The sequence below is a fragment of the Ambystoma mexicanum genome, chromosome 5q (genome assembly GCF_040938575.1).
Source record: "Ambystoma mexicanum isolate Mex_15411 chromosome 5q, UKY_AmexF1_1, whole genome shotgun sequence".
NCBI lineage: Eukaryota > Metazoa > Chordata > Amphibia > Caudata > Ambystomatidae > Ambystoma > Ambystoma mexicanum.
In genome coordinates, this window is record NC_090933.1 from 9,319,536 (window position 1) to 9,332,468 (window position 12,933).

A 12,933-nucleotide genomic window follows, 5' to 3' on the forward strand; every position below is an offset into this window, starting at 1 on the left:
GCTATAGGGAGGGTCTCAGGTTTGATATTAGAAGCATTGAGATATCACATCTCATGCTATCGGAAGGGTCTCAGGATTGGATTTGGAAGGAGTTGGATATCACATCTCAAGTTATAGGACGGGTCTGTGGTTTGGTATTAGAAGCATTGAGATATCATATCTCATGCTATCGGAAGGGTCTCACGATTGGATTGGGAAGGAGTTGGATATCACATCTCATGTTATAGGAAGGCTCTCAGGTTTGTTATTAGTAGCATTGAGATATCACATCTCACGTTATAGGACAGTCTCAGGTTTGGTATTAGAAGCATTGAGATATAATATCTCATGGTATAAGACGGTTCTCAGGATTGGAATGGGAAGGAGTTGGATATCACATCTCATGCTAAAGGAAGGGTCTCAGGTTTGGAAGGGGAAGGATTTGGATATCACATCTCAATTTATAGGACGGGTCTGTGGTTTGGTATTAGAAGCATTGAGATATCATATCTCATGCTATCGGAAGGGTCTCAGGATTGGATTGGGAAGGAGTTGGATATCACATCTCATGTTATAGGAAGGGTCTCAGGATTGGAATGGGAAGGATTTGGATATCACATCTCATGTTATAGGAAGGGTCTCAGGTTTGTTATTAGAAGCATTGAGATATCGCATCTCATGTTATAGGACAGTCTCAGGTTTGGTATTAGAAGCATTGAGATATCATATCTCATGGTATAGGACGGGTCTCAGGATTGGAATGGGAAGGAGTTGGATATCACATCTCATGCTAAAGGAAGGGTCTCAGGTTTGGAAGGGGAAGGATTTGGATATCACATCTCAATTTATAGGACGGGTCTGTGGTTTGGTATTAGAAGCATTGAGATATCATATCTCATGCTATCGGAAGGGTCTCAGGATTGGATTGGGAAGGAGTTGGATATCACATCTCATGTTATAGGAAGGGTCTCAGGATTGGAATGGGAAGGATTTGGATATCACATCTCATGTTATAGGAAGGGTCTCAGGTTTGTTATAGAAGCATTGAGATATCGCATCTCATGTTATAGGACAGTCTCAGGTTTGGTATTAGAAGCATTGAGATATCATATCTCATGGTATAGGACGGGTCTCAGGATTGGAATGGGAAGGAGTTGGATATCACATCTCATGCTATAGGAAGGGTCTCAGGATTGGAATGGGAAGGATTTGGATATCACATCTCATGTTATAGGAAGGGTCTCAGGTTTGTTATTAGAAGCATTGAGATATCACATCTCATGTTATAGGACAGTCTCAGGTTTGGTATTAGAAGCATTGAGATATCATATCTCATGGTATAGGACGGGTCTCAGGATTGGAATGGGAAGGAGTTGGATATCACATCTCATGCTATAGGAAGGGTCTCAGGATTGGAATGGGAAGAAGTTTGATATCACATCTCATGCCATAGGAAGGTCTCAGGTATGGTAGAAGCATTAAGATATCACATCTCATGCTATCGGAAGGGTCTCAGGATTGGATTGGGAAGGAGTTGGATATCCCATCTCATGCTATAGGAAGGGTCACAGGTTGGAATTGGAAGGAGTTGGATATCAAATCTCATGCTATCGGAAGGGTCTCAGGATTGGAATGGGAAGGAGTTGGATATCACATCTCATGCTATAGGGAGTGTCTCAGGTTTGATATTAGAAGCATTGAGATATCATATCTCATGCTATCGGATTGGTCTCAGGATTGGATTGGGAAGGAGTTGGATATCACATCTCATGTTATAGGAAGGGTCTCAGGATTGGATGGGAAGAGTTGGATATCACATCTCATGCTATAGGAAGGGTCTCAGGTTTGGTAGAAGCATTGGGATATCACATCTCATGCTATAGGAAGGGTCTCAGGATTGGAATGGGAAGGAGTTGGATATCACATCTCATGATAATGGAAGGGTCTCAGGTTTGGAAGGGGAAGGATTTGGACATCACATGTCAAGTTATAGGATGGGTCTGTGGTTTTGGTATTAGAAGCATTGAGATATCATATCTCATGGTATAGGACGGGTCTCAGGATTGGAATGGGAAGGAGTTGGATATCACATCTCATGCTATAGGAAGGGTCTCAGGATTGGAATGGGAAGGATTTGGATATCACATCTCATGTTATAGGAAGGGTCTCAGGTTTGTTATTAGAAGCATTGAGATATCACATCTCATGTTATAGGACAGTCTCAGGTTTGGTATTAGAAGCATTGAGATATCACATCTCATGGTATAGGACGGGTCTCAGGATTGGAATGGGAAGGAGTTGGATATCACATCTCATGCTGTAGGAAGGGTCTCAGGATTGGAATGGGAAGGAGTTTGATATCCCATCTCATGCTATAGGAAGGGTCACAGGTTGGAATTGGAAGGAGTTGGATATCACATCTCATGCTATAGGGAGGGTCTTAGGTTTGATATTAGAAGCATTGAGATATCATATCTCATGCTATCGGAAGGGTCTCAGGATTGGATTGGGAAGGAGTTGGATATCACATCTCATGTTATAGGAAGGGTCTCAGGATTGGATGGGAAGAGTTGGATATCACATCTCGTTATAGGAAGGGTATCAGGATTGGAATGGGAAGGACTTTGATATCACATCTCACGCTATAGGGAGGGTCTCAGGTTTGGTATTAGAAGCATTGAGATATCACATCTCATGCTATCGGAAGGTTCTCAGGATTGGATTGGGAAGGAGTTGGATATCACATCTCATGTTATAGGAAGGGTCTCAGGATTGGAATGGGAAGGACTTGGACATCACATCTCATGTTATAGGAAGGGTCTCAGGTTTGTTATTAGAAGCATTGAGATATCACATCTCATGTTATAGGACAGTCTCAGGTTTGGTATTAGAAGCTTTGAGATATAACATCTCATGGCATAGGACGGGTCTCAGGATTGGATGGGAAGAGTTGGATATCACACCTCATGCTATAGGAAGGGTCTCAGGTTTGGTAGAAGCATTGAGATATCACATCCCATGCTATAGGAAGGGTCTCAGGATTGGAATGGGAAGGAGTTGGATATCACATCTCATGTTAAAGGAAGGGTCTCAGGTTTGGAAGGGGAAGGATTTGGATACCACATCTCAAGTTATAGGACGGGTCTGTGGTTTGGTATTAGAAGCATTGAGATATCATATCTCATGCTATCGGAAGGGTCTCAGGATTGGATTGGGAAGGAGTTGGATATCACATCTCATGCTATCGGAAGGGTCTCAGGATTGGAATGGGAAGGAGTTGGATATCACATCTCATGCTATAGGGAGGGTCTCAGGTTTGATATTAGAAGCATTGAGATATCATATCTCATGCTATCGGAAGGGTCTCAGGATTGGATTGGGAAGGAGTTGGATATCACATCTCATGTTATAGGAAGGGTCTCAAGATTGGAATGGGAAGGACTTGGATATCACATCTCATGTTATAGGAAGGGTTTCAGGTTGTTATTAGAAGCATTGAGATATCACATCTCATGTTATAGGACAGTCTCAGGTTTGGTATTAGAAGCATTGAGATATAACATTTCATAGTATAGGACGGGTCTCAAGATTGGAATGGGAAGGAGTTGGATATCACATCTCATGCTATAGGGAGGGTCTCAGGTTTGATATTAGAAGCATTGAGATATCACATCTCATGCTATCGGAAGGGTCTCAGGTTTGGAAGGGGAAGGATTTAGATATCACGTCTCATGTTATAGGACGGGTCTCAGGTTTGGTATTAGAAGCATTAAGGTATCACATCTCATGCTATCGGAAGGGTCTCAGGATTGGATTGGGAAGGAGTTGTATATCCCATCTCATGCTATAGGAAGGGTATCAGGTTGGAATGGGAAGGAGTTTGATATCACATCTCATGATATAGGAAGGGTCTCAGGTTTTTAGAAGCATTAAGATACCACATCTCATGCTATCAAAAGGGTCTCAGGATTGGATTGGGAAGGAATTGGATATCCCATGTCATGCTATAGGAAGGGTCTCAGGTTGGAATGGGAAGGAGTTGGATATCACATCTCATGTTATAGGAAGGGTCTCAGGATTGGAATAGGAAGGACTTGGATATCACATCTCATGCTATAGGGAGGGTCTCAGGTTTGATATTAGAAGCATTGAGATATCACATCTCATGCTATCGGAAGGGTCTCAGGATTGGAATGGGAAGGAGTTGGATATCACATCTCATGCTAAAGGAAGGATCTCAGGTTTGGAAAGGGAAGGATTTAGATATCACATATCATGTTATAAGATGGTTCTCAGGGTTGGTTTGGAAGCATTGAGATATCACACATCTCATGGTATAGGAAGGGTCTCAGGATTGGAATGGGAAGGAGTTGGATATCACATCTCATGCTATAGGAAGGGTCTCAGGATTGGATTGGGAAGGAGTTGGATATCACATCTCATGTTATAGGAAGGGTCTCAAGATTGGAATGGGAAGGACATGGATATCACATCTCATGTTATAGGAAGGGTCTCAGGTTTGTTATTAGAAGCATTGAGATATCACATCTCATGTTATAGGACAGTCTCAGGTTTGGTATTAGAAGCATTGAGATAAAACATCTCATAGTATAGGACGGGTCTCAGGATTGGAATGGGAAGGAGTTGGATATCACATCTCATGCTATAGGGAGGGTCTCAGGTTTGATATTAGAAGCATTGAGATATCACATCTCATGCTATCGGAAGGGTCTCAGGATTGGATTGGGAAGGAGTTGGATATCACATCTCAAGTTATAGGACGGGTGTGTGGTTTGGTATTAGAAGCATTGAGATATCATATCTCATGCTATCGGAAGGGTCTCAGGATTGGATTGGGAAGGAGTTGGATATCACATCTCATGTTATAGGAAGGCTCTCAGGTTTGTTATTAGAAGCATTGAGATATCACATCTCACGTTATAGGACAGTCTCAGGTTTGGTATTAGAAGCATTGAGATATCATATCTCATGGTATAGGATGGGTCTCAGGATTGGAATGGGAAGGAGTTGGATATCACATCTCATGCTAAAGGAAGGGTATCAGGTTTGGAAGGGGAAGGATTTGGATATCACATCTCAATTCATAGGACGGGTCTGTGGTTTGGTATTAGAAGCATTGAGATATCATATCTCATGCTATCGGAAGGGTCTCAGGATTGGATTGGGAAGGAGTTGGATATCACATCTCATGTTATAGGAAGGGTCTCAGGATTGGAATGGGAAGGATTTGGATATCACATCTCATGTTATAGGAAGGGTCTCAGGTTTGTTATTAGAAGCATTGAGATATCGCATCTCATGTTATAGGACAGTCTCAGGTTTGGTATTAGAAGCATTGAGATATCATATCTCATGGTATAGGACGGGTCTCAGGATTGGAATGGGAAGGAGTTGGATATCACATCTCATGCTAAAGGAAGGGTCTCAGGTTTGGAAGGGGAAGGATTTGGATATCACATCTCAATTTATAGGACGGGTCTGTGGTTTGGTATTAGAAGCATTGAGATATCATATCTCATGCTATTGGAAGGGTCTCAGGATTGGATTGGGAAGGAGTTGGATATCACATCTCATGTTATAGGAAGGGTCTCAGGATTGGAATGGGAAGGATTTGGATATCACATCTCATGTTATAGGAAGGGTCTCAGGTTTGTTATTAGAAGCATTGAGATATCACATCTCATGTTATAGGACAGTCTCAGGTTTGGTATTAGAAGCATTGAGATATCACATCTCCTGGTATAGGACGGGTCTCAGGATTGGAATGGGAAGGAGTTGGATATCACATCTCATGCTATAGGAAGGGTCTCAGGATTGGAATGGGAAGAAGTTTGATATCACATCTCATGCCATAGGAAGGTCTCAGGTATGGTAGAAGCATTAAGATATCACATCTCACGCTATGGGAAGGGTCTCAGGATTGGATTGGGAAGGAGTTGGATATCCCATCTCATGCTATAGGAAGGGTCACAGGTTGGAATTGGAAGGAGTTGGATATCACATCTCATGCTATCGGAAGGGTCTCAGGATTGGAATGGGACGGAGTTGGATATCACATCTCATGCTATAGGGAGGGTCTCAGGTTTGATATTAGAAGCATTGAGATATCATATCTCATGCTATCGGATGGGTCTCAGGATTCGATTGGGAAGGAGTTAGATATCACATCTCATGTTATAGGAAGGGTCTCAGGATTGGATGGGAAGAGTTGGATATCACATCTCATGCTATAGGAAGGCTCTCAGGTTTGGAAGAAGCATTGGGATATCACATCTCATGCTATAGGAAGGGTCTCAGGATTGGAATGGGAAGGAGTTGGATATCACATCTCATGATAATGGAAGGGTCTCAGGTTTGGAAGGGGAAGGATTTGGACATCACATCTCAAGTTATAGGATGGGTCTGTGGTTTTGGTATTAGAAGCATTGAGATATCATATCTCATGCTATTGGATGGGTCTCAGGATTGGAATGGGAAGGAGTTGGATATCACATCTCATGCTATAGGAAGGGTCTCAGGATTGCAATGGGAAGGAGTTGGATATCACATCTCATGATAATGGAAGGGTCTCAGGTTTGGAAGGGGAAGGATTTGGACATCACATCTCAAGTTATAGGATGGGTCTGTGGTTTTGGTATTAGAAGCATTGAGATATCATATCTCATGGTATAGGACGGGTCTCAGGATTGGAATGGGAAGGAGTTGGATATCACATCTCATGCTATAGGAAGGGTCTCAGGATTGGAATGGGAAGGATTTGGATATCACATCTCATGTTAAAGGAAGGGTCTCAGGTTTGTTATTAGAAGCATTGAGATATCACATCTCATGTTATAGGACAGTCTCAGGTTTGGTATTAGAAGCATTGAGATATCACATCTCATGGTATAGGACGGGTCTCAGGATTGGAATGGGAAGGAGTTGGATATCACATCTCATGCTGTAGGAAGGGTCTCAGGATTGGAATGGGAAGGAGTTTGATATCCCATCTCATGCTATAGGAAGGGTCGCAGGTTGGAATTGGAAGGAGTTGGATATCATGCGATGCCTTCATGCTATCGGAAGGGTCTCAGGATTGGAATGGGAAAGAGTTGGATATCACCTCTCATGCTAAAGGGAGGGTCTTAGGTTTGATATTAGAAGCATTGAGATATCATATCTCATGCTATCGGAAGGGTCTCAGGATTGGATTGGGAAGGAGTTGGATATCACATCTCATGTTATAGGTAGGGTCTCAGGTTTGGTATTAGAAGCATTGAGATATCACATCTCATGCTATCAGAAGGGTCTCAGGATTGGATTGGGAAGGAGTTGGATATCACATCTCATGTTATAGGAAGGGTCTCAGGATTGGAATGGGAAGGACTTGGACATCACATCTCATGTTATAGGAAGGGTCTCAGGTTTGTTATTAGAAGCATTGAGATATCACATCTCATGTTATAGGACAGTCTCAGGTTTGGTATTAGAAGCATTGAGATATAACATCTCATGGCATAGGAGGGGTCTCAGGATTGGATGGGAAGAGTTGGATATCACATTGCATGCTATAGGAAGGGTCTCAGGTTTGGTAGAAGCATTGAGATATCACATCTCATGCTATAGGAAGGGTCTCAGGATTGGAATGGGAAGGAGTTGGATATCACATCTCATGATAAAGGAAGGGTCTCAGGTTTGGAAGGGGAAGGATTTGGATATCACATCTCAAGTTATAGGACGGGTCTGTGGTTTGGTATTAGAAGCATTGAGATATCATATCTCATGCTATCGGAAGGGTCTCAGGATTGGATGGGGAAGGAGTTCGATATCACATCTCATGTTATAGGAAGGGTCTCAAGATTGGAATGGGAAGGACTTGCATATCACATCTCATGTTATAGGAAGGGTCTCAGGTTTGTTATTAGAAGCATTGAGATATCACATCTCATGTTATAGGACAGTCTCAGGTTTGGTATTAGAAGCATTGAGATATAACATCTCATAGTATAGGACGGGTCTCGGGATTGGAATGGGAAGGGGTTGGATATCACACCTCATGCTATAGAAAGGGTCTCGGGATTGGATTGGGAAGGAGTTGGATATCACATCTCATGTTATAGGAAGGATCTCAGGTTTGGTATTAATAGCATTGAGATATCACATCTCATGCTATAGGAAGGGTCTCAGGATTGGAATGGGAAGGAGTTGGATATCACATCTCATGCTATAGGAAGGGTCTCAGGTTTGGTAGAAGCATTAGGATATCACATCTCATGTTATAGGAAGGGTCTCAAGATTGGAATGGGAAGGATTTGGATACCACATCTCATGTTATAGGAAGGGTCTCAGGTTTGTTATTAGAAGCATTGAGATATCATATCTCATGCTATCGGAAGGGTCTCAGGATTGGATTGGGAAGGATTTGGATATCACATCTCATGTTATAGGAAGGGTCTCAGGTTTGTTATTAGAAGCATTGAGATATCATATCTCATGCTATCGGAAGGGTCTCAGGATTGGATTGGGAAGGAGTTGGATATCACATCTCATGTTACAGGAAGAGTCTCAGCATTGGAATGGGAAGGGGTTGGATATCATATCTCATGCTATAGGAAGGGTCACAGGTTGGAATTGGAAGGAGTTGGATATCACATCTCATGCTATCGGAAGGGTCTCAGGATTGGAATGGGAAGGAGTTGGATATCACATCTCATGCTATAGGAAGGGTCTCAGGATTGGAATGGGAAGTAGTTTGATATCACATCTCATGCCATAGGAAGGTCTCAGGTATGGTAGAAACATTAAGATATCACATCTCATGCTATCAGAAGGGTCTCAGGATTGGATTGGGAAGGAGTTGGATATCCCATCTCATGCTATAGGAAGGGTCACAGGTTGGAAGTGGAAGGAGTTGGATATCACATCTCATGCTATCGGAAGGATCTCAGGATTGGAATGGGAAGGAGTTGGATATCACATCTCATGCTATAGGGAGGGTCTCAGGTTTGATATTAGAAGCATTGAGATATCATATCTCATGCTATCGGAAGGGTCTCAGGATTGGATTGGGAAGGAGTTGGATATCACATCTCATGTTATAGGAAGGGTCTCAAGATTGGAATGGGAAGGACTTGGATATCACATCTCATGTTATAGGAAGGGTCTCAGGTTTATTAGAAGCATTGAGATATCACATCTCATGTTATAGGACAGTCTCACGTTTGGTATTAGAAGCATTGAGATATAACATTTCATAGTATAGGACGGGTCTCAAGATTGGAATGGGAAGGAGTTGGATATCACATCTCATGCTATAGGGAGGGTCTCAGGTTTGATATTAGAAGCATTGAGATATCACATCTCATGCTATCGGAAGAGTCTCAGGTTTGGAAGGGGAAGGATTTAGATATCACGTCTCATTTTATAGGACGGGTCTCAGGTTTGGTATTAGAAGCATTAAGATATCACATCTCATGCTATCGGAAGGGTCTCAGGATTGGATTGGGAAGGAGTTGGATATCCCATCTCATGCTATAGGAAGGGTATCAGGTTGGAATGGGAAGGAGTTTGATATCACATCTCATGATATAGGAAGGGTCTCAGGTTTTTAGAAGCATTAAGATATCACATCTCATGCTATCGAAAGGGTCTCAGGATTGGATTGGGAAGGAATTGGATATCCCATGTCATGCTATAGGAAGGGTCTCAGGTTGGAATGGGAAGGAGTTGGATATCACATCTCATGTTATAGGAAGGGTCTCAGGATTGGAATAGGAAGGACTTGGATATCACATCTCATGCTATAGGGAGGGTCTCAGGTTTGATATTAGAAGCATTGAGATATCACATCTCATGCTATCGGAAGGGTCTCAGGATTGGAATGGGAAGGAGTTGGATATCACATCTCATGCTAAAGGAAGGGTCTCAGGTTTGGAAAGGGAAGGATTTAGATATCACATATCATGTTATAAGATGGTTCTCAGGGTTGGTTTGGAAGCATTGAGATATCACATCTCACGGTATAGGAAGGGTCTCAGGATTGGAATGGGAAGGAGTTGGATATCACATCTCATGCTATAGGAAGGGTCTCAGATTTGGAATGTGAAGGAGTTGGATATCACATCTCATGTTATGGGAAGGATCTCAGGTTTTGTATTTGAAGCATTGATATATCACATCTCATGCTATAGGAAGGGTCTCAGGATTGGAATGGGAAGGAGTTGGATATCACATCTCATGCTATAGGAAGGGTCTCAGGTTTGGTAGAAGCATTGAGATAACACATCTCATGCTATAGGAAGGGTCTCAGGATTGAAATGGGAAGGAGTTGGATATCACATCTCATGCCATAGGAAGGTCTCAGGTATGGTAGAAACATTAAGATATCACATATCATGCTATCGGAAGGGTCTCAGGATTGGATTGGGAAGGAGTTGGATATCCCATCTCATGCTATAGGAAGGGTCACAGGTTGGAATTGGAAGGAGTTGGATATCACATCTCATGCTATCGGAAGGGTCTCAGGTTTGGTATTAGAAACATTGAGATATAACATTTCATAGTATAGGACGGGTCTCAAGATTGGAATGGGAAAGAGTTGGATATCACATCTCATGCCATAGGAAGGGTCTCAGGTTTGGTATAAGCATTGAGATATCACATCTCTGCTATCGGAAGGGTCTCAGGATTGGAGTGGGAAGGAGTTGGATATCCCATCTCATGGCATAGGAAGGGTCTCAGCTTTGGTATTAGAAGCATTGAGATATCACATCTCCTGCTATAGGATGGGTCTCAGGATTGGAAGGGGAAGGATTTAGATATCACGTCTCATGTTATAGGACGGGTCTCAGGTTTGGTATTAGAAGCATTAAGATGTCATATCTCATGCTATCGGAAGGGTCTCAGGATTGGATTGGGAAGGAGTTGGATATCCCATCTCATGCTATAGGAAGGGTATCAGGTTGGAATGGGAAGGAGTTTGATATCACATCTCATGCCATAGGAAGGGTCTCAGGTTTTTAGAAGCATTAAGATATCACATATCATGCTATCGAAAGGGTCTCAGGATTAGATTGGGAAGGAGTTGGATATCACATCTCATGCCATAGGAAGGGTCTCAGGTTTGGTATAAGCATTGAGATATCACATCTCTGCTATCGGAAGGGTCTCAGGATTGGAGTGGGAAGGAGTTGGATATCCCATCTCATGGCATAGGAATGGTCTAAGGTTTGGTATTAGAAGCATTGAGATATCACATCTCCTGCTATAGGAAGGGTCTCAGGATTGGAATGAGAAGGACTTGGATATCACATCTCATGCTATGGGAACGGTCTCAGGATTGGAATGGGAAGGAGTTTGATATCACATCTCATGCCATAGGGAGGGTCTCAGGTTTGGTAGAAGCATTGAGATGTCACATCTCATGCTATCGGAAGGGTCTCAGGATTGGAATGGGAAGGAGTTGGATATCACATCTCATGCTATCAGAAGGGTCTCAGGATTGGATTGGGAAGGAGTTGGATATCCCATCTCATACTACAGGAAGGGTCTCAGGTTTGGTATTACAAGCATTGAGATATCACATCTCATGGTATAGGAAGGGTCTCAGGATTGGAATCGGAAGGAGTTGGATATCACATCTCATGTTATAGGAAGGGTCTCAGGTTTGGTATTAGAAGCACTGAGATATCAAATCTCATGCTATATGAAGGGACACAGGATTGGAATCGGAAGGAGTTAGATATCACATCTCATGTTATAGGAAGGGTCTCAGTTTTGGTATTAGAAGCACTGAGATATCAAATCTCATGCTATATGAAGGGACACAAGATTGGAATGGAAGGAGTTGGATATCACATCTCATGCTATAGGAACGGTCCAAGTTTGGTATTAGAAGCATTGAGATATCACATCTCATGCTATAGGAAGGGGCTCAGGATTGGAATGGGAAGGAGTTGGATATCACATATCATGTTATAGGAAGGATCTCAGGTTTGGTAGAATCATTGAGATATCACATCTTATGCTATAGGAAGGGTCTCAGGATTGGAATGGGAAGGAGTTGGATATCACATCTCATGCTATAGGAAGGGTCTCAGGATTGGAATGGGAAGGAGTTGGATATCACATCTCATGCTATAGGATGGGTCTCAGGTTTGGTAGAAGCATTGGGATATCACATCTCATGCTATAGGAAGGGTCTCAGGATTGGAATGGGAAGGAGTTGGATATCACATCTCATGTTATAGGAAGGGCCTCAGGTTTGTTATTAGAAGCATTGAGATCTCACATCTCATGTTATAGGACAGTCTCAGGTTTGGTATTAGAAGCATTGAGATATCACATCTCGTGGTATAGGACAGGTCTCAGGATTGGAATGGGAAGGAGTTGGATATCACATCTCATGCTGTAGGAAGGGTCTCAGGATTGGAATGGGAAGGAGTTTGATATCCCATCTCATGCTATAGGAAGGGTCTCAGGATTGGAATGGGAAAGAGTTGGATATCACCTCTCATGCTATAGGGAGGGTCTTAGGTTTGATATTAGAAGCATTGAGATATCATATCTCATGCTATAGGAAGGGCCTCATGATTGGAATGGGAAGGAGTTGGATATCACATCTCATGCTATAGGGAGGGTCTCAGGTTTGGTATTAATAGCATTTAGATATCACATCTCATGCTATAGGAAGGGTCTCAGGATTGGATGGGAAGGAGTTGGATATCACATTTCATGCTATAGGAAGGGTCTCAGGATTGGAATGGGAAGGAGTTGGATATCACATCTCATGCTATAGGAAGGGTCTCAGGATTGGAATGGGAAGTAGTTTGATATCACATCTCATGCCATAGGAAGGTCTCAGGTATGGTAGAAACATTAAGATATCACATCTCATGCTATCAGAAGGGTCTCAGGATTGGATTGGGAAGGAGTTGGATATCCCATCTCATGCTA